The 27,248-nt window shown below is 42.5% G+C and overlaps 1 long non-coding RNA gene across 2 annotated transcripts in view; it reads right to left on the bottom strand.

Moving 5' to 3' along the window:
• Positions 1–18,507: 18,507 nt before the first annotated feature.
• Positions 18,508–27,248, bottom strand: part of LOC146833933 (uncharacterized) — a 95,993-nt gene continuing 87,252 nt past the window's right edge. For both annotated transcript variants that reach the window (XR_014960292.1, XR_014960293.1), the window contains one exon: positions 18,508–18,639. This is a non-coding gene — a long non-coding RNA (uncharacterized LOC146833933). The remainder of the gene's footprint in view (positions 18,640–27,248) is intronic.

Genomic DNA, 27,248 nt, shown 5'->3' with positions numbered 1-27,248 from the left:
AGGACCAGCTACACCACTGCGGTATACGCTAAGGCATACCCTGACCTGTGGTGGAATCAACCAAAAAAAACTCACGGTTACGTAGCAGCCTTCAAGCATTTCCCAAAAGCCTTTAGTATCTGTAAAACAAGAACAGAAAGCAGTTTTGCAAAGCATAAGTTACGCTTTCATGAATGCACTTTAAAAACCTTGTAGTGATTAGGCCAAAGCTCTTCAAAACATGCCGCAGTTGCAAGCAGTACTGTTTTATAATGGTGAAACACTTATGCCAATGACATGCATAGTTGTAATGTCACTGTACACTATTAATAGACACAGAGGGATGCATCCTTACTTCTGCACACTCACGTGTATTTACAAAATGACAGGTGTATTTGCCTGCAAACCAGCACGGATAGTACCGGCGGTAAATATATTGGGAGAACACGACTAATCCACGAACATCAAGATGCTGGCGGATAAGGCAGACTGTGCATATCAAAGTGAATACTAGCTTTTAAAATCATGAAAGAACACAGGGCTTACGTAAAAAATTGAGTAACACCGCTCCCTGGGTTCTGGTGGGTGGCGGGACTCCTAATCAAAATCTGAGAGGAATTAACGGAGGACAAAAGCATTCTATTTACAAAGTCTCCAAGTGTGCACATTATTAAATTATGTCTACCGGCACAAAAACAAAGCTCACTTACTTAGCAAGAGTCAACTGCCTGCGTGGTACCTGCACAATCCCAACTGACGAGGAGATGTTAAAGGCAATTTTGCGGAAGTTTAAGTAGCGAGTGTTTGCCCGGGAAAGATGTTTCCAGTGTCATGCTGCATTTCCGCATCATGTGACCTCCCAGGGTCATGTGGCCTACGTAACTGACGCCACGGAAGTTGAAGAGTCACACAGAAGGCTGCAATGCTAACCTTCCTTGTCATTTGTAAAGTACAAAAAACGAAACTTTATTTGATAGTTGCAAAACTACAATTCCAGTATTGATAGGACATCATTTTAGAGCCCTCGGTAGTTCGATAAATATAGTCTCTGTGCGGGGTCCTAATTATGATGAATTAAACGTGCGATGGAATGAGGTATCGTATGAAAAATGATTATATTATTTATTGATACAGCTTAAGGGAACATCACACTGCACTATCCAAATAGGGGGCTGAAATGGGCCAGGGACTAACAATAAACCGATTGGAAAGTTACTGCACAAATCCCAAATAGATGCAACTCAGTACAAAGATTGTGCGTGAGAGATGTACTGTAACCCAACCTGATATTTAAGGGGCCTGATATTAAGGTGTGGGAAGTAAATGTTAATTTAACATCCCTGCCTGTGTTGTACCTACAGTAAACTACACTCAATATTATGTATTGTATATTGTGTACCTAACTATCAAGGCAGGAGGTGAAGGAGGATGTCTAATTTGGAATTGTGGGTGACTAGGATATATGACACTGCTCACCTATTGTCCTGATTCAATCTTCTAGCAGCCTCAATATCAGATGCGCCTGGGATTAAGTGTTTGTTCATAACTCAGTGATAAACTTATTTCACATGAACTTCCTTCAGTTATTAACTCCTTAATTGAACCCCAGGGGATATTACCATTGAGTCCGAGATACGAGTGGGCAAACGATAAATCCACTGCTGCTCTTTCTCAAACAAAAGCTGTGATGATTTATTCCCAGGTTTGATTTGCTCAATAATGGTCCATCGCAAATCATTGGGAGTGTAGTTGTGCTGCAAAATATGATCAGTCAGCTTTGAGGTGTTCTTCTTACACCGGATATTACTAATGCAAAATACTAAAACCAGAGAAAGCTAACAGATTGTTCTTAGCTGTGGGCTTGTAATACGTTTTCGTGAGTAGATGCCCCTCTGCCTTTGTTATCACCACATCGAGAAACACCATCTCATCTTTATTGAAAGAGTTCGTAAACCTCAAATTAGGGTCACATGTATTAATCCAATCAAAAAACTCCAAAAGGGTGTGTTCAGAACCTTGCCAGATGGCGAAAACTTCATCTATATACCTCTTCCAAAAAATTTTGTTGGATGACATGGGCATTTAATTAAGTTTACAACGTTCATAGTATTACAGTTCGTATGCGAACGTTGTATCCATACTTTACTCGTCCCCAAATCTAGTATTTTTGTAGATGTAGTCAAATGGCAGACGCTACATGATCCGCAAGGGAAATGCCCTGTAATCCGAGGCAAACCCCAAGTATTCAGAACAGAGGATTCCTCATTGTTATTTGTTTTCTTTGGTCGTGTGTACCAGTGCATCCTTGATACTTCTTGCTTTTCTGAAGGAAAAAAGGGGTTTCTCCCATTTAATGTTGTTACTCCCAAGAATTTGCCAATGGTTTCTGATGGAATCAGTAATGGCGTTGGAAGCAACACTGTACGTGGTGACACAAGTAAGAGGAATCTCTTCAGCTTGTTTAGGCACATCCCCCAAGAGAACCTCTCTGGGTTGGTTTCTTGCTCTTTTGCAGCTCCTTTTTAAGATTCTCTCTGGGTAGCCTCTAATCTGCAATTTTTGAGTCAGTTCATTGAACTGTGAACGAAAATCCTCCACCTTACTGCAATTGCACCGTATGCGCAAGTATTGTCCGTAAGGGAGATTCTCCCGCAGAGGTCTCAGATGAAAGCTAGAGAAAGCTAACAGATTGTTCTTAGCTGTGGGCTTGTAATACATTTTTGTGAGTAGATGCCCTTCTGCCTTTGTTATCACCACATCGAGAAACACCATCTCATCTTTATTGAAAGAGTCCGTAAACCTCAAATTAGGGTCACGTATTAATCCAATCAAAAAACTCCAAAAGGGTGTGTTCAGAACCTTGCCAGATGGCGAAAACTTAATCTATATACATCTTCCAAAAAATTATGTTGGATGTATATGGATTATTTGCTGTCAGAATGTGGTGGCATTCGAAATCATAAACATACAGTCCAGCCATACTAGGGGCAAATGTACTGCCCATCGATGTACCTGTGGACTGGAGGTAGAGCTCACCCTTATATTCAAAGAAGTGCTTGAGTAGCGCAGTCGATAATGAACTGCTAGGTGTCTGAAAACTCCAAGTTGCTGCACCCAAAACCTCACCGAGGACAGTGATGGTATCATCCTGGGGAATACTGGTATACAGGCTCTCAATATCGAGAGACACCAGTATTGTTGAATCATTATCCACCTTTAGGTCAAATAAAAGAGCCCAAAACCCTTTGGTATGTTTTAAGTAAGTAGAGGTGTTCTGGATGAGAGGTTTTAAAAAGAAGTCGCAATATTTAGACAAGGGTTCTATTAAACACCCTATGCCTGAAACTATTGAACGTCCTGGTGCTGGTGTCTTATTCTTGAGAGTCTTAGGCAAAGTATAAAAATAGGGAATGATCCCATCTCCTTTAGTCAAAAAATCAGCTTCAAGCTTGGTTATGTATCCGTTGGTCTCCGCATGCTCGACCAAACTGGAAATCATAACTTTTAGTTGGGGAGAGGGATCAGCAGATAAAGGGGTGTAGTTCCTACGGTCATCCTCATGCGCGGATCATCTGGTTGTCCTCATTAGTCTACAAACATAGGCTCCACTGAACATCTAAGAAGTTGTCAAAAAATATAAGTATCGTCTCTCCCAGGGTGTTCAAAGTCTGGGGAAAAGCACTTAGCATGTTTGGCCACTTCATTCCATGCCATCAAGGATAGTGCTTTCAGTCCTGGACTTTTGTATGACAGCTTATTGCATTCTGGCCAATGTATATTTGGTTTGCTTCCATTAAATGAATCAAATTAATACAAGAGATAGCAATGCTTTGTAAGTTTAAATGCCAGGGTTGGAAGCAGTGCCTGTAATTACATAAAGTAAGGTACTCAATTATTATAAGTCCATCAATCACAGGTATTTTGACAAATCTAAGTAGAATCATATCAGAAGTACTTGAGAACGACAGTAAGGTTAGTAACTATACTATCATATTTGAGGTGTGGCTCTGCCTCAGTTTAAAGTTCAAATGAAAAAGTAACGTTTATTTTTATTTGATGATGGTGACTAGTGCACTGGTAAGTAAAATATAAATATCAAACATATTGAACACCTTCTCCAACAGTTTAGAGGTGATGTGGACCTACTATCCAAATGTCAATTGTAAACATGGACCTACAGATGTATCTGTACCTTTTGGTATTGCGTAAAAGAATGCTGTAAGTGTTTCTTTACATATGTAGGTCCAAGGATTATTTCTCTAAAGCGGACATATCTCAACAGGTGTTGCAGCTTAGGAGCATTCTGTACAATCTAATATTTGCCTTATACTTGGTCTTGCCTTAATCCCATAACAAAGAAACTGCTATGATGATAAAAGATAAAAATTGCCCTTTTTGATATACATTAACTGAACAAATAAACTATTATCTCATCATATAAATTGTTTACTATCTATGATTGAACTGCAAACTGCAGAAAAGTCTTGCTTGGGTTGTCTCAAACCTCGCCTGCCAGGATGTATTGCAATGCCCAAAAAGTCTTTGCTTTTGTTCCCTTTTTATAGCAAGGGCCATGCTGAACCGCACATTTAAGTCATTTTCTGTAATGGTACAGTGAGTAAAAATGAATGGACTGGAATGTGGTTCAGGGTTATTGCAGGTTCCTGATATTCATCTATTTTTTTCCAGTGGGATGTCCTGAGTACAATGGATATGCCCAGACATTGGCATAGTGCACAGCCCCTGCGCATCACTCATTTGAGCTAATATGCCTGAAATCTCTCTGGGGGTTGCTTTTGCTCATATTCAGAAGAGACATGTCCTGGCATCTGAACTGTTCATATCGGGGAAGGATACAGAAGGATTTGAGTAAGGGTTGTTTCAAAAGGTAGTGGTGCTTTGATTAAAAAAGACAGCACCAAACTGTGACTGAAGTGCAGTCAGTGGTAATTACTGGTGAATGTGATTAAAGCACTCCACCAGCACTCTTTAGGTCTGGCATTAGTTAAGACCTTCTGATTTTACTAAAATAACATGTATAACGTACTTACTTAAAGGGACTTTCGGCACACTCTCTTCACCCATTGGTCGGTTATTATGTAATTTCTTTTTTGCTTTCTTCCATCTCAGCATACAGCATGGGTCCTTTGGGTCAGCCTACTTAACCCTATGAATAAATTCACTTTCAGTGACTTCATGTTGCTCTTTCACAATGAGCATATCCGCAAGGTAGTTTAGTTCCCTTTAGTGCCAGTGTTGCCTGATGTCATAGTAGGCTGTATTTGATGTGAGCACAGTGAACATTGCAGTTTTATAAGCTTCTATCTCCTTCCAATATGGTACCAGCATATTATATTGTGTTCCTGGACTCGGTTTCATCAGTGGTTCTCGAATAAATTTTGCCCAGGAAGAAATGTATTCTGTTTCATTTACAACATACTTGTAACAGTTTTATTTAAACATAGGTGGGGTGAAATTTGGGGGTTAGTATCCAATTTTTTAAACTGTGACTCTTTCTTTCTTTCTTTCTTTCCTTATTTCCAACTGTCTTTCATACTTTCTTTCCATCTTTCTTTCTTTTTTCCCTTCTTTTCGTCTTTTATGCTTTTTTCTTTCTTTTTGCAATTTTTATAGGTTTCTTTCTTCTTTCTTTCTTTCTTTCTTTCTTTCTTTCTTTCTTTCTTTCTTGTTTTCTTTCTTTCTTTCTTTCTTTTTCTTCCCTTCATTCAATTTTTAATCTTTCTTTTCTTTCTTTCCTTCATTGCTTCTTCTTTCATTCTTTTCTTTCTTCCTTCTTTCTTCTTCTGTTGCCTTCTTTCATTCTTTATTTACTTTTATTCTTTTTCACTACCTTTCCTTTTTTCTTTCCTTTCTCTTTTTCATTCTTTCCTTCTTTGCTGCTTTCTTTCCATATAATTTCCCTTTTTCTTTCCATCCTACCATTTGTCTCTTCTTTTTGCATCTTTATTTCATGTCATTTTCTTTATTTCTTTTTAGCTTTGCCTTAGTTCCGTCTTTCTTTTTACCTTCGTTCCTCCTTTCTTTTTTGCTTTTTCCTTTTTTCTTTCTTTTTTTGCCCTCTTTTCTCTGTTCTTTCTTTTTGCCTTCTTTCCTCCTTTCTTTCTGTTTTGTCTACGTTCTCTCATTATTTCCTCCTTTAGTGTTTTCCTTCTTCTTTTCGTATTGACTTCTTTCCTCTGTTTCTTTGCTACTTTATTTCTTCTATGGTTTTCTTTCTTTTTTCTTCTTTCATATTGCCCTATTTCCTTCTTTCTTTCTTTTTACATTCTGTCTTTTGTCTTTCTTTCTTTCTTGCCTTCTTACTTTGTACCTTCTTTCCGACTTCCTTTCTTTCTTGCCTTTTTTTATTTTTTCCTTCTTTCTTCCTTCTTTTTGCCTTCTTCCCTCCTTTCTTCCTTTTTACTTCCTTCCTATACTATACTTCCTTTAATAGTCAGTATAGCCCTCTACGGCGGGCTATAAGGCTATAGTAACTTATAAGGGTTTTCAGCCAGACTTCATCTATTAGTCTGTGATGAAGTAATTTAAATTTTTATTCCAGCATGCACCAAGGGTCAATGTTAGCCCACCGCAGTCATTCACTGACTGTAATTTGGGTTACGTAATGCTGCCCAGCACATGGAGATCAAGGTAGTTGCCTTCAGTGCAGGGTATACCATGGTAATATGTACTTTTTTGAGACCAGAAAAACACTTTTGCCTTTAGTTAATATATTTTTTTAATTTAATGAGGGCCCACCAGGCTTCCAAACAACAACATTTTGTGAAAAATATGACACAATAAAAAAAAGAATTGCCAGAAGGCTGGTAGCCAACGTTTGACCCATAGCTTTGCCAATGATTGTTTCTTAGTGAGATGCCCACAGGGCAACATGTTTACCCAGAAATAGTTCCTGTGCTTATTATGCAATAAGGCTGAAGCTGCAGATTACTGCTGAGGGGAAAACAAGACTGAAACTGGTCTGGGATTGTTTTCGTTCGCATTTAGATGAGATGTAGCCATGCAATTCACACTGGACTGTTACTACTTCAGCAAGAACAAGAATGACCTGTATAGGGCTACTTCCTATTTGTAGAGGCCTAGTATCAAAAAACAATTTCAGACGGTATATTATACAGAGCACTTACCAGTTGCTAAAATGTATTAAACCATGTTCATCACTTTTTTGCACAATTTGATAATTTTACTTACTAATCTTTAAGGTAAACTACACAAGTTGCAAAATACAGTGCTCTATATGATGAAAAGTCTGTGTAAGAGAGAAGATGTTTCTGAGACCAGGATATGCTAGACTAGCTTCCAGTTCAAAAACAATTGAGTTGAAGAAGCTGTGATTAAGGGTAGGGTCCCTGATTTCCTCGTACCTGGGCGCTTCAGTTTAAAGCCCTGAAATGCCCAGGGTTGAGTGTCAATCAGTGGGGTGGGGTTAGCAGTTTCACTGACCACATCGCACTCTGTGATGATGTTGGTACTGCTGTCTTCCCTCAGCCAATGAGGGAAGGCAGCAGTCCCAAGCCTCCTGGTACCTCCGAGGCTGTGCTGCAGGTAAGTGTGTGATTTAAAAAAAATTAATGTTTGGTGTGTGTATTTATGAATGTTTGGTAATGAGTGTTGTGAATGGATGTGTTTGTGTGTGCGAGAGCATGTGAATGCATGGCTGTGAATGTGTATGTGTGGGTGTGTTCTGTCCACCCCCTCCCTCCTAAACTTACCGGCCACCACTGTAATTAATTCAAGATATTGTGTAAACTACTGTCAATGAAGAATTTTAAGGCGTGCCAATGTAAAGCATCTTCTTATTCCATAACATCACTTTAGTCTTCTTAGAGAGCAACACATGGTCTTTCGGATTCTAACTTTTAACAATCGCTAAGGAATCTGCCAGAAAAATATTCAAGAAGACCCTGAAAAATATTTTGTTATTGGGTTGACATCATGCATTACTTATTTTGAAGAAGTATTTATTGCTTTACATATTTACTCTATTTGTAATGGACTGGCTTGTGAAAGGTCTCAACTTCATTGTGCTCATACCTGCAGTGAGGTTAATACTGAGGGGGTCATTTACAAGAAATCGACGTATCGCTGCTCTTTTTTTTAAGTTTAAAGTTTATTAGGCAATAAAAGTATTAGAAGAAAAAACAGCATGTATATCAAATACAATACAACTTAATTGGATTATGAATAAAGAGTATAAAGAGAAAAATTTGAATTCAAACATAGGTATTATCCAGGAACACACTGTATGAAGCAATGGGAGTAAAAGAAGGCAGGAAGGGGAAGGGAGAATAAAGGGGGGGGAACAAGAGAAGGAGATTGTTGCTAAAACTGTATATCTCTAAAAACAAAAAGAAATAACAAAACAATATATTTACGGAACATTTAAAATACATTTGAGGCATAAAATATCATACTGTGATAAGAAAAAATAAAACGCAAGGAGTAATGTGATAAGATAATAAGCGAATTCTAGAAAAGAAAAAAAAAAAACACAATTCATCATGGAGGTTTCCGGACTTCATCTGGAGTGCTGGCTGGAGTGGCAATAGAAGAAGCAGACCAAGTAAGGTATGTAGTCAGAGGGAGCCACAAACGTTCTCTTTTAATAGCTAGAGATAGAGGTGTAATATAATTAGCATCCAATCTATGATGGTAGCAGATGGCATTCCACCAGGCTCTAAAAGTGACTTTATCCTCCTTTTTCCAGTTGGAAGTTATTAAATGAAGGGCCACAGCTAGTAATAGATCAACTAATTTAAAATTTGAAGGAGATTGGGGCCATTGAGGAGATAGGGAACCTAGAAATATTGTAGAAAATGAAAAAGAAATAGTAGTTTTGAAAATGTTGTTAATTTGAGACCAGATCAGCATGTGTGCAGGGACAAGACCAGCAAGTAGGTGGAAGATCCGAGGAGTCCAATTTAGCAGGGGTGAATAAGAGGCGGTGATAAACAAAATAAAGGGTTTGGGAAGTATTGGCAGCTAGAGAAGTTTTATGAATCTTTAACAATATTTTATCCCAAAAGCTGGTCGACCAACACTCTGTTAGGTCTTTTTCCCATGTCAATTCAGCCTTCGTTTTACTTCTGTCTGGTGAGGGAAATACAGTTTTATATAGAGAGGAGGCTGAAGGAGAATATGTTAATAAGGGAAAAAGATTGGAGCATCTGGATGGTTAATTGGGAGCAGCTGATAAAGAACTTAGATATTGAATAAGAGAAGGCAGTAAGAGGTTATATTGCGTTTTGAAAGATGATGGTAATGAAAATTTAGCTTGAAGAGCAGAAAAGGATAAGGGAACATCATTAAATAATAATTGAGAAATCTAAAACAGTCCTTTGAGTCTCCAAGATTTCCAATAAATAGTGCGTTTTTTTAAACGTAATAAATTATTATACCAAATAGGTTGATGATCCAATGAGGAAGCTGAGGGGTAGGACGAGGGTAGAAGAGGGATGAGAAGTTTACGCGTATGAGAAATAACTGGAGGACGAAAGGAGGCAATATTGTTGGTAACTGCGAGAGATTCTCTAAAATTAAAAGGTGAAATAAAAGATTTCTCTATAGAAATCCAAATGAGAGGGTGAACACAATGATCAGTGGTTTGTTTTAAAGAGAAAGCGTAATGATAGGATTTGAAATCAGGAAATTTAAGACCACCTGAAGATTTGTCTGCTTTTAGAGAAGATAGGGCAATGCGAGGATCTTTATTTTTCCAGAAAAATTTTGTTAATAGGGAGTCTTAAAGTAAAAACCAGGAATATGTACAGATATCATTGAGAGAATGTTCAAAATCAAAGGGGAAAGCATCATTTTGATGGAATCGAGTCTTCCCCACCAAGAGAGAAAAAGCGGATGCCAAAGTTCGATAGTGTTAGATAGAGTTTTAATGATGTAATCAAAATTTAGTTTCAAAGTTTCAGAAATGTTAGAAGAGAACCAAAGGCCCAGATATTTAATTTTTGACGGTTGCCAAGAAAAACCAGTAGGTATGAAGTAATCTTTAAGACAAGTCATGTTAAGGGGTAGGACCTCGCATTTGTCCGAATTAAGACGATATCCAGATAATTGAGAGAATACATCGACCTGGTTGAGAAAGGAGGGAATAGAAGTGGCAGGGTTGGAACAATATAAGAGAATATCATCTGAATCTACAAACAATTTAACCTGGATAGTATCAAGTTGGAATCCAGTGATCTGAGCATCTTGTCTGATCTTGGTTAAAAAGGGCTCTAATGCAATAATAAATAAAAGGGGTGATAGCGGACATCCTTGTCGTACTCCTCTGAAAAGTGGAAAGTATTCAGAGGTCTTGCCGTTAATGAAAATAGATGCTCTATGGCCTGAATATAAAAAGGAATTAAGGGATATTAGTTTTGGTGGAAATCCTTTCCACTTTAAAGCTTGAAACATAAAGTCCCATCCAATCCTGTCAAAAGCTTTTTCTGCATCTAAAGATATAGCTGCAATAGGGTAATCAAGAGAGGAGGCTTTACTAAGGATATTAAAAAAGACTCTGGAGTTGTCGGATGATAGACGACCTTTTACGAAACCCGATTGTTCAGGACCAATAAGATTGGGTAATATAGGATCAATACGGAGAGCAAGAATTTTTGCAAATATCAAAATTACCTAGAGAAATTGGGCGATAATTTTTGCCTAGAGAAGGATCTTTATTGTCTTTAGGGATTAAACATATCATTGCTTCTTGAAAAGTTCCATAGGAAGAGCCAGCAGTGACAAAAGAGTTAAAAAGATTTAAAGGATTTGGAAGAAGCAAGGAGGCAAAATGTGCATAAAATAAATAGTAAAGCCATCTGGACTAGGAGCTTTGCCTCGTTTTAATAACGAGACCACATGTGTAATTTCTGATAGAGTGATATATTTTTCTAGAGAAAGGAAATCAATATGATAAGAGGGCGGGGAATCAATAGATTGAAGAAAGGTCCTGCGAACTTGGTTGTGTTTCAGCGGTATATACATTTTTATAGAAAGAAACAAACTCATTTAAAATATCACTGTCCTTAAATAATGAAACACCAGTAGAGTTCCGTATAGAATCTATTTTCGTCCATTCTCGTCTTCTTATTTTCAGGTGATTCCCTAATAACTTTCCCATTTTATTTTGGCATCCATAATAACGGGAGCTACTTCGTAAAAGATAAGATGACGCCGCTTCCGTGGATAATTTATTAAAAGTGAGTTTTGCATCTATAAGATTTTTCAAGGATGGTTCCGTATTCGAATGATAGTAGGTGAGTTCAAGTTGCTTGATGTTAGGAAGCAACTGGGCTGTTTGGATTTCAAAAGATTTCTTTTTCTGAGAAACAAAATTTATTATAAAACCTCTTGCTGCTGCTTTGAAAGAATCCCAAACCATTACAGGAGAATCATTAGGAGAGGAGTTAAAAGAAAAGAATTCAGATACAAAAGCGCTGAATTGACCTGAGTACTTAGGATCACCTAGCAAAGTATTATTAAAACTCCATCTACCTGAATGCGGCGTATAAGGTAACACATCAAAATCAACATGAATTGGGGCATGATCTGATATTAAAATAGATCCAATTTCAGAGTGGAGTACTTGTTGGGATAGGGGTTTACTACGGAAGAGATAATCAATTCGGGATTGTGATTGGTGTGGAGGAGAATAGAAACTATATTCCCGAAGGTCAGGGTTACAAAGTCTCCATATGTCAAGTAGTGCTTTGGAATGAATGGCAGAGATAAATTGTGAGTGCATCTTGGTGTTTACAAACCTAACTGAGGACTGTCTATCTAATATAGGATCAAATACTTTTTTACAATCTCCGCAGAAAATAATATAATCATCGTCAAATAGGAGACGTTTTTCAGAAATAAGAGTCCAGAATACATTGTCAACATTAACAGGGGCATATACATTAATAAGGACTAAAGGAATCTGATTAATTAGGAGTTTAACAATTACCCAACAACCATCTGAGTCAGATTCTTTTTTTTATTTTTTTTATTTTGTGAAAAACCTTTATTGCACATAAAAATCAATACAAACATGGGCCTACAACCACCAGGGCCAGCCGCTAAGATGTACATGTTCGACAACATCTAGGAAGCAATGGGCCCCCTGGGGCTCAGCCGAATTGACAAAGTACTGAGTGCACCACAGAAGTTATCCGGAGACATAAATTTTAGAAATACAAACAAAAAGGAAAAATAAAATAACACCAAAAGACAAGGCGGAAATCATCGAAAAAGAGGCGTCTAACCACAGCTGGGGGACCACACAGTACCAACTCCACCCTCGGGTGGTCAATGAGGATGATCAAGGGGGAGGTGGGGGCGACAGGAGAGCCAGAACCATCTACAGGTGAAATGCAATAGTCCGGGAACCTCAGGATCAGGGGGACAAGGCAGCATCAGATGAGTCCACGAGGGGGGGTGTGCAGATGTTCCCACGGTACGTGTTCCACTGGCCCCAAATTCTACCCCACGCCCCCGGCTTGCCCCGGGCCACATACACAGTCTTCTCTCTGCACATGCACCAGTCCATGTTCTCCTTCCATACTGACACAGTGGGGGGCCGCCGGGAACCCCAAAGCTGTGCGATGTCCCTCTTAGCAACCATGTTCCCAAGGGCCGTCCACCGAGTCTGAGCCGCATTATAATCGTTAGGCTCCCACACGTTCAGCACACATCGGTGAACCTCAGGCAACAGGGCGACCCCAGTGACACATTCCATGACCGCATGCACCCGGCGCCAATACTCCACAACCTTACGGCACTCCCAGAGAACATGGAGAAAAGTGGCGCTGAGCCCACAGCCGCGCCTACAGAGCCCGTCTTCAGAGAAACCCATCAGAACTAAACGAGGGCCCGTCACGTAGACACGGTGGAGAATTTTAAGCTGGACAAGACGGAGACGCGCGGGTATAGCCACCTCCTTAGGGGAGGACTGCGCGGACTGCCAGTCCTCGTCGTCCAGTTCCACCCCATCCCCGATCCACGCCTCCCGCAGATGCACGAGGAGATCCGCCCGAATGTTTATTAGTTTTTTATAGATAAGGGAAATAGTACTCTCGGGCAAGTGACCGTCGAGTATGCGGTCCTCGAGTGGCGAAGACACAGGGACTGCAGTCCCCGCCCCGATGGCCGAGAGCAAAGCGTGGCGAACCTGAACGTACCGAAAGAACTCCCTCTCACTCAATTCGTACTCACTCTGCAGCGCCGCGAAGGATTTAACCGCACCCTTCACCCAAAGGTCACCTACTCTGCTGATGCCAATCGTGTCCCAACGCTCGAATCCCTTCGTCGTCCAAAGGCTTGCCAATCTGTCAGACGCAAACAAGGGGGTCGCGCCCGTCAAGCGATCATTCCAGCCCATGGCCACATTCGCAGCCTTCCACAAGCGTACTGCAACCTTAGTGGGACCGGTTAAGGTCCTCCCAGCCGATCGAGAGTAAAACGCTCTGTTAAAGTTGCCGCCAGGCAACAAAAATCTATCCATTTCGAAGGCCGGATTCGGACCAGGTGAGTAGGTGGCATGGTTAATAGCAGATAGCTGGGAAGCCCAATAGTACCTCCTGATGTCCGGGAGCGCGATGCCCCCGTCGTACCAGGGGAGAGTCAATTTTGCAAGAGCAATACGTGCACGACCGCCCCAAACAAGTCTCCTTTGTAAGCTCTCTACTTCCCGGAAGTAGGCCGCCGGAATAATATCAAAGGAGTTCTGGAGTGCGTAAAGAAATCGGGGAAGAGACATCATTTTAAAAAGTGCCGCGCGACCGAGGGGGGACAAGGGAAGCTTACACCAACGGGCCACGTCTAACCTCAATCTCCGAAGTGGAGAGAGGAGATTATGCTCGTAGCGGACAGCCGGATCCAATGAGACGTACACCCCCAGGTACGTAAAGCCGGCGCTGGACGCCTTAATGGGAAAACGAGAAGGCAAGAGAGGAAAGTCACCGGATATAGCATAGACACAAGATTTGGACCAGTTAATGATCAAACCAGAGTTCTTGCCGAAGGAAGTGAGGATGTCAAAGAGCACATTGAGTGACTTACGCGGTGAAGTGAGGTACAAGAGAATGTCATCCGCGTACAACGAAACACGTTCCTCGAAGCCAGGGGCCCACTGGATCCCTCTTATCGACGGTTCCCAACGGAGCCAAGCAGCGAGCGGTTCCAAAGCTAACGCGAAGAGCAGGGGAGACAACGGACACCCCTGCCTAGTGCCCCTCCCAAGAACGAAGGGCCGGGAAACCCTCCCATTAACGACCACCTGTGCCAGCGGGGCAGCGTATAAGAGTTTAACCCAATTAATAAATCCCGCCCCGAAGCCAAACTTTGCGAGGGCGGCCCAAAGATACGGCCATTCTATCGTATCAAAGGCCATCGTGGCGTCCAAGGAAACCAAGATGGCCGGCTCTGAAAGATATTCCGCCCTTGCAAGTACGCCATGGAGGCGCCGCAAGTTAAGGGCCGTATTCCGGTGCGGGATAAAACCGGATTGGTCCGGATGCACCAAATCACAAATAACAGTAAGCAGGCGGTTCGCAAGAACCTTGGCAAGGATTTTCGGCTCTGCGTTCAGCAGAGAAATAGGCCTATACGAGGCACAACGGTCCCGAGGCTTACTGTCCTTGGGAATCACGACGATAGTGGCCAAGCGTTGGTCATCAGGGAGAGAGCCGAGTTCAAGCGACTCCGAGAACATACGACGGAGAAGTGGCGCAAGTTTATCCGGTTGCAATTTATAGAGTTCAATCGGGAGTCCGTTGGGGCCCATAGCCTTGCCTGAGCGAAGGGAACGAATCGCGGTTGCAATCTCGTCAACCGAAAGTGGGGCATCCATCTGCTCACGCTCCTCCACCGACAAGCAGGGCAAAGCGATATCCTTCAAGTGACGAGAGTCAGCCTCATCTCTAGTAGACACAGGGGAGTACACAGCACAGAAGTAGTCCGCAAAACACTCCACAATCTCACCAGGGTCAGTCACACTCACTCCCTCCGACGTCTGAAGCACGGGGACCACTCGATTCACTCTCTCCTTCTTATCAAGCCAAGCAATCAATTTTCCCGCCTTATCCCCAGCATCATACAGTCTACCCTGCTGTTCCCTATACATTGTCCGAGCAGCATCTGTAACAAGGGACTTATATTCGAACTGCTTCAGGCTGAGGGCATGGAGCCCGTCCTGAGTGACACCCATCTCCAAGGCAGCCTCCAACCCCGATATCTCAGCCTCCAATGCAACCACCTCCCCGTTCTTAGCTTTCTTGGCCTCCACGATCAGGGATAGGGCGTGTCCTCGGAGGACCGTTTTGAAGGCCTCCCACAGGGACACTGAGGACAAGACGGACCCCTCATTCTCCAGAAAATACTGATCAAGCGACTTAATAAGACCCTTGTGAATCTTGGGGTCACGCAAGTACCAGGGGTTAATGGGGGCGATCCGCCCAGCGGATCGCGTCCCGGTGTCGAAGAGGAGCCACAATGGGGAGTGATCGGAGATGCCCCGGGCCAGGTGCTTAACCTCCCGGACCCGGGTGGTCTGGGCCGCGGGCATTAGAAAATAATCTAGTCTGGAAAGACTCCCGTGGGCCCCGGAGTGGAAGGTGTACTGACTCTGTGTCGGATGTATCAACCTCCAGCAGTCCACCAGACCGAAAGTGTCCAAGAACCCGCCGAGCCACGCCTGGGCAGCAGAGAGGGCCCTGGGAGGGTAACGGTCTAGCTCGCCAGAAATCACGGAATTAAAATCCCCACCCACAATCAGGAGACTATCAGGAAGTTCAAGTAACATACGACCCACATCAGAAAAAGTGGAGGTCTGGAGGCCCGGGGGAACATAGACCGAAACCAATGAAAGAGTTTGCCCCTCCCACCACCCAGTCAAAGACGCATAGCGCCCTCTATCATCAAGAGTAACTTTGTCAATCTCAAGCGGGAGGGAAGAGCGCAGTAAGATGCCCACCCCTCTGGAGCCAGTGGTGAAGCCAGAATGTGCGACCAGTCGGTAGCCCCCCCTGTTCATAGCATGACATACATTTCCCACCAAGTGCGTCTCTTGAAGAAATACCACATCAGGGGCCAATCGACGCAAATATTGCAACACAACCCCACGTTTGATACGGTCCCCCAATCCGTTGACGTTCCAAGACATCAGTTTCAACCCGTCCCCCCCATCCCAACACAAGAAGCTGGAACCCCTGTGCATGCAGCCAGACACCTGAAACTGAAAGAAAACAATAGCACCGCCTTGAAAAGAAAAAACACACAACCCATCCACCACTGCCACCCTCCCACCCCCACACCATTGCCACCCCCCCACCCTGCACCCCTGCGGACTATACAGCCCCCCCAACTTGCAGTGTGCCTGTCGCCCTAACAATCCCATGCTACAAAAAGACCCTAGAGGAGGAAAGGGACCCGTCCCCGCCCGCACCCAGACGAAACATTAATAGACAAAATATACAGTTGAGGTAGAACCTGGCTGAGCACAGAAGGAATTGTCAAAGTGGAGGACCAAGAATTATTCCTGCAGAGGCCCACCGCCCTCGGCACCGCCAGTACGCCCAGTTCGGTCTCCCGGTTCCGGCAGGGAATCCAACCAGTCACTCACTGTGTCGGGGCGTTCAAAGAAGAGAGTCCACTCTTCATATTCCACACGAAGCCTGGCAGGGAAAAGCATAGAGTATTTGATGTCCAGATCTCGAAGACGGCGCTTCACCCCCTGAAAGCTCATTCTCTGTTTCTGAACGAGTTGGGTGAAGTCCGGAAAGAGGTTGACGGAGGAGTTCTCATATTTGACTGGGACGTGTATCCTCGAGGCCTGCAGGATTGCATCCCGGTCTCTGTAATGAAAAAGTTTTGCAATGATAGGCCTCGGGGAAGCGCCTGGTCGAGGCCTACCACCCGGGACCCGATGGGCACGCTCCACGGCGAAGAACTTGCTCAGGCCGGAAGGAGCAAGATGATTGAGGATGAGATCCTCGACCATAAGGTCCACCGGACAATTGTTGGAAGTCTCCGGTACACCTATGACACGGATATTATTGCGTGGTGCCCGACCTTCGAAATCCTCCAGCCGCCGGGACATCGCGTCGTTGGCAGACTTTAGATCGCCAAGAGTTGCCTGGAGGTCTGATACATCCGTGACAAGAGTAGATGTCCTCAAGTCCAGCGATTGAACCCTCTCGTTAGTCTTAGAGAGATCCGCCCAGATTAACGTAACATCAACGGCAACCGTGTCAATTTTACGGGCCAGAGCCTCGTACTGCTGGGCGATGGTCTCCCTTATGCCATTGATGGCGCCCATAACGTCCTGCAGCGACAGTTCCGTGGGGACGGACGGACCCCCACCGGAGTCCTCCATGACGGCACCCGCCGGCCCGGGGGTCCCTTTACCCTGGGTATAGCGATCCATGATGTTACTCTGGACCGGTCCTCCACGCAGGGATGTCTTGGTCTTCCGTTTCTCGGGATCCCCCTTGCCCCCCATGTTGGGCGATGTTCACCGGCGGGGACCGATAGCAAAGGGGCACCAGCAGAGCAGACACAGACTGTCCGAGAGCCCGCTCGGGAGAGTTGAGAAAAAGGCACAAATCAGTCCAGTACCAAGGCCGGAGGACGCCCCAGCCGTGCAAAGTGGCTCCTCGATCAGGACATGCAGAAGTGCAAAAGCGAAACTGAAAGTGGGGGCGCGGTCATTGGCAAAGCTCCGATGCCGTTGTTGTTCAACTACTCCCCGGCCCCACGGTTCACCAAAGCACCGGGCGCAGCTCCCAGGTGGGCCTCCACAATGCAAGACGCTGTATTTCAGGTCTCCCCGGTCCGATTTTCGTTCTGAGAAGAGTTATGGGTCCAGCCAAGGTTCATCCTCCAGAATCAATCCACAAATCCAGGATAATGTCAGGATAAGTTACGAGGAGCGGCAAGGGTCCGGGGAGCCCTGTGCTCACGCGACCATCTTGGATGCGCGCGAAGCTCCTCCCAGATTCTTGATGAATACCGGATATCTGATATTTCTTGTGACAGAGAATTGATACTCCATTTTTCTTACCTAGAGCTGGGGAGGAAAAAGCATTGCCTACCCAGTACCGTTTCAATTTGGATGCTTCAGTTTCAGACAGATGAGTTTCTTGAATTAATGCAATATCTGTTTTTAATTTGTCTAAATGGGTTAATACTCGCTGTCTAGTTTTAATGGGATTGTTTACTCCTTTAACGTTCCACGTAGTAACTCTAAAAATAACCACTAAATTTTACATGAACAGTTTCTAAGCAAATAGTAAAATTCACAAGAACATTGTAAAAAGAGAGAAAAAAGACAGAGGAGTAGAGATATAAGTTCATAATCAAGGTTGAAATATGGGAAAAGGGAATGATGGAAGTGATGCCATAGAGTAAGAAAGAGAAGAAAAATAATAAGAAGAGGGAAGGTAAGGAAAAAGAAAGGACAAAACAAAGAACAAAAAAGACAAAATGACTCAAAAATACCAGAAAGACATACCACATGTAGACAATGAGAACGGGGGAGGTGGAGCCACATAGGAAGGTCAGCACACCGGGCGGAAGGCTTTGGGAGGAGAAACGGTACGGGGAATATCCTCCAGGAACAACGAAGAAGAAATATAATGAAGGACCACAATACTGCATCTAATTAAAAAGAGAGGGAAAGAAGAAAAAATTAACAAAGGACATTATAACGTAACAAAATACATCAAGACTGAGAATAAGAAATAATAACAAAAACATCAAACATTCACAAGACATATTCAAGGTTGAGGAGTGTCCATTGACTCATGTCTGCAGGTGTTTAAAAAGTGTTGAAGGAGGGCTGGATCTTCATAGTTTGTTGTCTTGTTGTTATAAGTCACCTTGAACAAACAGGGATGAAATAAGCCATATCTAGCATTCAGGGTACGAAGGGCAGGTCTCATATCCAGGAACTTTTTCCGACGATCCGCAGTTGCCTTTGTGTAATTCTGGGCAAAGAAAAGATTAGAACCATTCCAGGAGATTTTCCATTTTTGTTTGGCAGCATGGAGCAAATCTGTATATTCAAAAAAGTACAGAATAACTCCTCTAGGTTTCGTGTGAGAGGATGAGGATGAGGAAAAGCGAGGACTCTGTCCCAGGCGGTGAGCACGTTAAATGTTCAATGGAGGTTGTTCAGGTAGACCAAGTAATGTTGGTAGGAAAGATTGAAAAAAAGACAAAGGGTCTTAACCCTCCAGTCCTTCAGCAAGGCTATAAATGCGTAGGTTATTACGCCTGTTGCGGTTTTCCAAATTTTAAATCTGCTGTTTAAGGTGCTGTATTTCCCTATGCATGCAAGGAACATGATCTGTAACTGCTTGGACCGAATCCATTCTTTTTTCAAGCTCCTTGATGTTTTGCTCTGTGTATGACCAGTTGTCTTCAATACTTTGGAGACGAGAATTCGTTTCTGCCATGTATGGCTTGAGGGAACGTATTTCTTCCAATAGCAGTTCCGTGGAGATTGAGGAGGAAAAGTTCGTAGGAGAAGGTGGGTTTGTCTTTATTCGTTTGCCTGAAGAAATGGATGCGGAGGGTATCTTAGTACCAGGTTTAGAACCTGAGCGAGGTATGCTAGGTGTCGATCCTCTTGAACCAGCAGAATCATTTACTGTCTCCTCCATATTTTCTTGTAAAACGCTGAAAGGATTATTATCCTCCAATGGTGCAGGCTCAGTATGATGAATATTATTGTGATTAGAACAAGGCATTGCCATCCCAAATATGTGAAAATCACAAAGGCAAAAAAAAAAAAAAAGAAGTGTTGTACTGTTGAGAAAATAAGTATATTGAAACTGCAGAGACCAGTGCAATCAGTTAGGCAGCTTAAGAGCAGTAACATTCAGATGCTAGACATGAGCAGCAGATAAATGGCAAAAATGAGCATAAAAACGCTGAAAACGGGAGGCATGAAGACAAAAATGAAGTATAATGTTATAGGGTAATGCAAGATATTTAAACTGCAGAGATCAATATAATCATTTAGGCAGTTTAGGAGCGAAAAACATCCAAATGGTAGGCATAAGCAGCAAAAGAGAATAAATGTACCTCAAAAATTTGCATAAAAACGTTCAAATGAAGGTCTTCCATGCATATTCCTGTGAGGAGGATGTTTCAGAGTGATAGGCGGGAAACCGGGAGAGTGAGGAAAAAGCAAAAACAAAATGGCAGCTGCAGCTCCTAATCGAGCCGCGAGCGGCAAAAAAGGCTAAAAAATATTGCCTGTGCTCACCCCATCAATCCGCAAACATCACCATCACTGCAGGGGAACTTCCGACCCCTATGGAAGTAGTTTGTAGGTCCCGGGCGCGAAGAAGAGAGCCTGGAGGGATTCCTACGTCCTACGTCATCCCTCCAGGCTCTGATCCGATTGAGAGAGCTTTTTCCTTAGACGATAGTCTCTATGATCAAGAGACATATCTTTCATTGGGATGGATGACCAGATGATAGGATTGATCACATAGACAATTGATGGGTATCCAAGCTCTGCTTAAGGGTCCCACTTTTCTTTGCTTTTGTTGTCTTTTCATGATATTCTGTTTTTGCACTCCTGTTTCCGGCAGCTTTTGACACATGCTGACGTATATATACATCCTTATATATATTTATCTACTGCAAGACCCCCAGTTCCTTTAGTTTTTGATATTGTAGAAGTTGGGGATTAGAACTGTGGCAGGTCGTTAAATCCTTTATCCTTAGACCCTATTGTATACTGGTTGTTTGGTTTATATAATGTTAAAGTACATTATAGGAGAAGCAGGGAGCATGAGAGGGGCTTAAGGGCAGTGGAAAGGGAGAGGAATGCTGATTGGTTGGATCACTATGAAAGAAACACAATTTTTTGTAAAATTACCAACATTTTTAGGACTTTCAAAATAGAGATGAGAGAGTGTGTGTGTATATTTTTGTCAGTGTGTGCATGCACAAATCCTGGCTGCAATCCGACAGACACCTCACCATACCCGACTGAAGGTAGCTGTACCCAACTATTTCTCATAAAATAAATTTATCAGAGGGGCGTAACACCCAAAACACCCCCCCAGAATCTATTATGCCCCTGCCTAACACATATATGGATACACACTGAATAGTCACTCAAATGACCCATAAATGAAATATTTGCAAATTATTCCCTAACCTAAGCAAATGAATTAATAGCTGCTTAAACAGCAATTAATAATTCAATCAAAGCATTATTAGCGATATTAAGTAATTTAGTTTTAAAGAATGTGTATTTTTATAAAGCTTATTGATTTCTTTCTATGTCGCAATCTGAGCATACACAATTTGTATTAATTCACTACACATTTATATAGATGCAATGACGCAGCTCTAGTGGTTGCCAAAGTTTTTCTGCAGTGTTTAAAGATCAGTAAAAAGGAGTATTGGGGATCAATTCTGCACTCTGAAAACATTTTCTCCATGCTAAATCTACTTTCACCATGCCCCCACCAATGTTTGTGTCTGTGTGATTCCTCTTACCCTGGAAAGGGATTTTCTACAGGTCTGCATTCTTGGCCATTTTCAGACTTTAAAAGGGTTGGAAAGAAGTTTTTGGGGGTTCATACACACACAAGGCAAATCACGGTTTTATCATCTGAGATCCCATCGCTTGCCTAGGAGCTACTTCTGCATAATTATCCCTAGTTGGGTATGCAAATATGCAAAAGTAAATGTAGCAGCGGCTTACTACTGGTTAGCAGGGGTAAATGCACGGAGTCCTAATATCAGTAAACATATGATCGAGCTCTTAGGATGAAAAAACTGGGGGGTCTCATAAAGGGACGTGGCCAATGTAATTAGGGACGTGGCTTAAAACACATATGCTAAAAATCTGTGTTTAGCATTGTGTGCCACCCATCTTGTATTTTGCTGTTTCTGTCATTGCATCCAGATATATGATGCAACAAGTAACATCATACCTTCAAGAAGTTAGGACTATTGGCTGTGTCAATGGTTGTATGTTGCATAAGATAGGCTGCATCTATGGCTTGTATATAATATTGAAAAAGCTTCGACTTTCATCCCTGGTGACACCACGACAATGTTGCTGCTCCTGCGTTTAAAAAAGAGAAGGGAACTCTAGAGAGAAAATGACTCTTTAAAGGATTTCACTTCCCCTAGAATTCTCACCTGGCATGACGTCATGCTGTAACTTCTCCACTAGTGAGAAGTGAGCAGTGTCACTGCGGTGAGCCTGCTGTCACCGCAGTCCGGGGAAAAACGGACCGCCTGTGCCAGGGCACGAAACAGAGATCGACAGAGACCCGTTTCGAGACCCCTTTAAAAAACTGCCTGGTCTCAGCACCGGTGAGACCGGGCCCATTTAAAGCCCTGGACTAGCTAAAGGTGAGATATCTGGGGGAACACAAGGAAAAGGTGGATTTCCTAAACATTTCAGTAGTAGCTCATGCAATGTGTACCTGTAAACCTCATTTACGAATGATATGTTTATGGTTTGCCCCAAATAGTTCCAGGGATTGTCTCAGTCTCACTCTGTGTGACTTGCTGTAGAGTTGCGTTTCATTTTTATTCCTGCTGTGGGATTGATTGTTTCTCCAGGCACATGTACTGTATGTTTTTTTTAACTGTATGATATGGGACTGATTGTCAAAGTGATCTACAATAGCTGGATCTACATCTTTCATGTACCAACAAAAAGAAACCCACAAATGTAAAAACCTTCAATTTGTATATTTTAACACCACAATTTCATACCATTTACACATACAAGGTGTGGGAAAGGGGCAGGTTGGGGCTCGGTTTCCTGGAGAGTTTGTGAACACTCGCACACTACGGGGCATATTATCAAGACAGGTGATAAAATTATCACGGCGAAAATGGGCTTGATAATATGCCCTTGAGAATCCCCGTAGAAGCCCATGTTAGATGTCCTTCACATATAACATGGGCTTCAATTGGAATTCCATAGAGCATATTATCAAGCCCATTATCGCCGCTTTAGCGGCAGTTTTCTGCCGCTAAAGCGGCGATAATTTTATCGCCTGTCTTGATAATATGCCCCTAAAGAGTGTATGGGCATTCATAAATTCTTCTCTTTTCATTTCCCACCCTGAATATTGTTGGAGATTTGTTCAAGCAAACGTCTGACGCAAATCTCTTTCCAGGCTAGAAAGTGAAATAGTACATCTTGGGAATGTAGGAAATAAGGGGCATATTATCAAGAAACTGCGTTACAATTATCGTTGCTTTAGCAGCAGGAAACTGTCGCTAACGCGGTGATAATGGGCTTGATAATATGCCCTTGGGAATTCCCATAGAAGCCCATGTTCTGGTGTCAACATGGGCTTCTATGGGAATTCTCTGTGGCATATTATCAAGCCCATTATCGCCACTAAAGCGGTGATAATGTGCTTGATAGTATGCCCACATGTTTCGAAGGATTTTATGATTCTCCCTCCCTGGTTCCAATTGTATTTTTTAATTTTCCTTTTTTTATGGTTTGCCAGAGAACGGATTTCCAGGACCCCAAGGTAAGAGTGATGGTGGCGCCAAGTAGCTCTCGCCCATTGTTTCCTTTTTTTTGCCACCTTTCTTTGTCTGCCTCCCGAAATGAATACAAAGAAAAGGTCTCTACCTATGATTTTCAGAACGTACAATGTATCGTTTTTAAATATATCAACACTAGGACTAAGACAAAAGGAAAAAGCAAATAATTAAATCAGAACATGATCAGAAAAACAAATTTATAAGTGTTTAATTTTTTTTAATTTTTTAAATTAGATCAATTTCAGGCAAATGGATTCAGTGCATAGACTGATGAATAATTGATACAAAAGAAATTTTCAGAATAACAATGAAAATACTAAGCGAGGTCCCAGGCGTACTCAAATACTCACTGAGTATTACACATTCATACCGAAATCAATCCACAACATCAGCACTCAAAACACACATTCACATATAAAAAGAATACTCAATTAATGAACAAGGCTCAATATGTACACAAAATCATATGAACATTCAAGATCGTGTTAGGAGACATATGTTCAAATTTGAGGAATTAGAACTTGGGTGGGCCACATGTAGACGCCGACGCGCGTTTCGGTGAAAGCACCGAAATGTTGGTGCCACCTTCCTCAGGGCGGACAGAACCAAGGTCTTAATATAAGTTTTGCTTGGACCTATCAAAAAGTAATAATAGTATTATATTAGGTACTATAATAACATTGCTTATCTAAGTCAAAAACATATGTTAAACAAAGGTCATTAGTCATAAGTGTTGACAGGACAACAGGCGATAATTAAAAATGTTGATCCCTGCACGGAGGGATAATTATTTAAAAGGCGGGTACACTAGATAAGCCACAACACATAATCAAAGAAAATTTCTATTTCCAGAAAAGAACGGGGAGGGAAAGCTGGAAAAAGGGGGGATGAAAAAGGAGGAGGGGGAAAGACAAGGAGAGAGGGAGGGGAAGGGAAAAAAGAGGGGCATAAAGGGTCATTTGCGCTCACCTGTGAGATCACATACAAGGTAAAAGCAGGATAGCTCAGGTCAGAGTCAATCAATGCGTTAGCTGGAATACTTCTGCCAAGAGAGACATACAAAAAGAGAACTAATCATGAAGGAAAACAACAAAAATGGGCGCACAGGCCTTAGGAGATTCAAACTGTCAGAGCAGGTCATTAGGGTGGAGATTCAAAGAGTCTACAATCTTTAGGTTCGGTGCAATAAATATGTAAATAAACAATGCGGTTTTAAATGTCTGAAAAAACTGCATCTGGGCATCAGGGGAAGAGCCAAAACTAAAGTGTGTAAGGGAACATGAATTATAGAGGCACTGGGAGGATACAAAAAACCGATGGAAGCGCATGGGTAATGGCGAAAGTATAAAAAGTTCACCTAATAGCAGAATGGACGCTCTCGGAATAAAGGGCAAGTTCCTAATCAAAGGAATTCCGGGTGCGAGGAAAATGGTCTGCCGATCCTGCAAGGATTAGATAACAATAAAAGTGAAAGAAACGCGGGTACATTACAAATAAAAGGTAAAAGAATAAGAAAACAAAATAATATAACAAAACAGTCTCTACCTGAATAAACTGGGCTTTAGAGAGCCTTGGAAAGATGGAGTAGCGTCATCTTCGTGAAGTCCACGGGAAGACTCCTCGTGGTGAAATTGGAACAAGGCTGTGAGAATATAAGGGAAAGAATGAACAACAGATAAAGAAAAGAAAAGAAATGAACATTGCAGGCGCGCTGGTAAAGAGGAAGAAGAATCGCGACTATTGAGAGTACCTGGTGCAGCGCGAGTAAACACGGAGAGCTGTCGATCCAGAGGGCTCCGAGCAGTGACAAAAAGGCTCAGGTGGAAATCATCAGTCCGGAGAGCAAACGCGCAAAGTAGGCGCTGTTTAAATAGGCCAATGGGCTAACGCGTCATGAAAGGGACGCGTTATACGAGATACGCAAGGGAGAGGTGGGAGGGGGGAAGGAGAGCGAGTCTTTCTGAAAGGAGACACGGGACAGAACAATAAACAAAGACAGGGGCCCGTTGGTGTGTCAAAGAATATAAATTCAAATACTGATCGAATAAAGAAATAGAAATGTGTGGCATAACGAAGATGGAGCTATGGGATGCTACAGAAACAAACTATAAATAAAGGACATGTGTCGAAGTGCATGTAATTATGCAAATAAAAATTCAAATACATGAGAATAATTAAGACAACTGACTAAATATTCCAATAAGGAGCATAACAGGAGGGTCTGTCAAATGTTGTCAAAGGTCTAATAGGATAAGCCAAAAAATGGCGATGGTAGCAGTGAAGTAGAAGGCGAACGCACATATAGTCTGGCGTCTATATGTAATTTCTTATATAACAATCATGAAGCAAACACACAGTCTGGAGAAGATTTAACATATGGCATTTTCCCAAGGGATGGATTCGTTTAGGCCCTTATCCTTAGATTTAAGAACAAAAATCCAGAAGACTTCTCGTTTCCTCCGTACATTGTTGCTGTCCGTTCCTCTTTGTACGCGGATCTTTTCCAGAATCGTCCAGCGAAGGTCAGTTTCAGAGTGATTCTTTTGGGCCCAATGGTCGACTAAGGGGGCTCCATGTTTGGATCTTCTGATATTGGATTTATGCTCACCTATGCGTATCCTTACCTCTCTAGCTGTTTCCCCTACATAAGTGAGAGAGCAGGGGCATTGGATGGCATAAATGCAGTTGGAAGTCCTGCAGTTGGTCATGTCTTTCATATTGACCTTGTAGTCATTTATGCAGATATTATCGCCAACTATGGCGTGGGCGCATGCATGGCAGGTACCACACTTGTGGTTTCCTTTAATGGGGGCCGATCCCTCGATAGACTTTTGCATCCAGTTTTTGTCTTCAGGCTGTTTAGCTTTAACTATCCAGTTTCGCAAGTTCTTATTCCTGCGGAATGCAAAGAGAGGTTTGGGGATATGGGCGGTTTCCGAATCTAGATTGAGCAGATGCCATTGTGAATTTATAATTTGCCTGATTTTGTCATTCATAACAGAGTGTTTAGTGACACAGACCAGCTTGTCTGGCTGGTTTTGCGATTTAGGTTGAAACATGGAGTCATGATTATAGTAACGGGCTCTCTTGAGGGCATTCCTGACCATTCTGCGAGGGTATCCTCTTTGGATGAATTTCTCTTTCATAATTTCAGCATAGACGAGAAAATTGTCGATAGTGGTACAGTTTCTACGCAAGCGTAGAAACTGACTGAAAGGTATTCCATCTTTCTAGCTTCTCGGGTGAAAACTTTTGAAGTGGAGGAGAGTATTCCTGGCAGTAGGTTTTGTGTAGAGAGAGAAGCAAATTTTAGATTCCCGATGTTCCACCCAAACATCAAGGAATTCTAATTTGGTGGTACTCGTGTGTGCAGTGAATCTAAGGTTGATGTCTGCTGCATTAATCCATTCAATATACTCTCCCAGGGATGTTTGGTCACCGGTCCAAATGAAGAAAATATCGTCAATGTACCGGGACCAAAGACGCACGTTTTCAAAAAATGGGGCAATTTCATTATAGATGTTACATTGCTCGAAATGCCCCATATACAAGCAGGCCACGCTCGGGGCACAGGCCGCCTCCATGCTAACTCCCTGGACCTGTTGGTAGTATTTTCCATCATATTCAAAGAAATTTTCTTCCAGGACTATGTTTAAACATTGAACCAGGAAGTGAGCATTGTGTAAGGTAGGGTCTTTTTGGATAATGTTGGTCAC

This window comes from Triturus cristatus, chromosome 4_2 (assembly GCF_964204655.1).
Source record: "Triturus cristatus chromosome 4_2, aTriCri1.1, whole genome shotgun sequence".
NCBI lineage: Eukaryota > Metazoa > Chordata > Amphibia > Caudata > Salamandridae > Triturus > Triturus cristatus.
The sequence above is the reverse complement of the archived record's forward strand: the minus strand, read 5'-3'. Positions and strand labels throughout refer to the sequence as shown.